The sequence below is a fragment of the Mus pahari genome, chromosome 5 (assembly GCF_900095145.1).
Source record: "Mus pahari chromosome 5, PAHARI_EIJ_v1.1, whole genome shotgun sequence".
Classification (NCBI taxonomy): domain Eukaryota; kingdom Metazoa; phylum Chordata; class Mammalia; order Rodentia; family Muridae; genus Mus; species Mus pahari.
Window position 1 is genome coordinate 20,255,886 of NC_034594.1, and position 1,308 is coordinate 20,257,193.

Consider the following 1,308-nt stretch of genomic DNA (forward strand, 5'->3'; position numbering starts at 1 on the left):
CCACGGGAAGGCTGAGCTTCACAGCGCTTTCAGTGGTCTTGTCCTCCAGCAATACCTGGACGAGCTGTGGGGGTGGGGTGGGAGGTGGGAGGTGGAGGGGTGGGGCAGGGGGTGGGGTTTGAAGGGAAAAGACAAAAGAACACCATTATTTTAGTCCTGGTTGCAGGAGCCACCCACTTGGGGACCTAACGGGGAGTGAGTGCATTTCCTTTGCTCCTGTTGGGGGATCCTAATTTGTCACAAGATCCTCCACACCTCATGGAGATTTCCTGGGTAGACCCGACAATCAGAAGACGAGGCAAGAGAGTTGGTTCATGTCAAGTGGATTAACTTTAGGAAAGGCGTGAGGATCTTCAGTTTTGGGGAGACACCCGGGGCTGATTATTTCCCATAAAAACCTCCCCCACCATTCCTCAAAGATAAACTTAGAGTGGGGGAGGGACTGTGAAGACAGTTGCCCTCCACTGGTTGAACAGACACTGGAATGGGTAGTAAAGGATTACAGAGGTTCATGGGCTCTGACACAGCTCATATAGTCTGTCTGGCTGACTTGCTCACACTAGGGGGACAGGGAACAGACTGTGTTCTCCTTGGCTCTAGGGCACTTGGGAGATCTGCAAGGCATTGAGCATGACTTTAGGGACTTTAGAGTAGATATGAGCATCTCTCATCTTGGTCTGAGTTCATCAACAAGTCTTCCGTAAGTGCATATATTTTTCAAAGATGTGGGCAAGACAAATGTTAGGTGCAGGACTCACAAAAATCTCTCTCTCTAAGTGCAATAATAAACACTACCCTCAAGCGCACCTCAAAAATCTGTCTTTTGGCTATTGAGATGGCTCAGCTGGTAAAGGTGCTACCGAGATGGATGAGCTTGATCCCAGGGAACTACATGGAGGAAGGAGTGGATCAACTCCCATGAGATGTCCTCTGACCTCCACATGAGCACTCGCCTGCACACCACCAACCCCTACCATGGACACAAAGTCTCTCTCTCTCTCTGTCTCTCTCTCTGTTTTAATTCTAAATATGTGANGGTAAAAATTAGTTTGTTTTTTAACATTATTTTCCTTATCTGATGTCACCAACAGCTGTGACTTTTTTCTTGAACATGCCTTGGCATCTTAGTCTTCGGGATGTTGCCACAGTTCACAAGACTGGCCGATGGATGTGTCAGTCTGGAATGCTGACTTCGGCTGTTATCCTGGGTAGAACTTAATTGTTCTGAGAACGAGGCTGTCACACAGATGTGCAGGGCACAGGGCGTTAACTCTCAGCAGATGAGTGCAGATGGGACTCAGGCGTGTG

At 48.5% G+C, this 1,308-nt stretch overlaps 1 protein-coding gene across 1 annotated transcript in view; it reads right to left on the bottom strand.

The window, feature by feature from the left end:
• The window catches only part of Rfx8 (RFX family member 8, lacking RFX DNA binding domain), a 55,425-nt gene that overhangs the window by 915 nt on the left and 53,202 nt on the right, over positions 1-1,308 (bottom strand). The gene's annotated exons all lie outside the window — the stretch shown is intronic.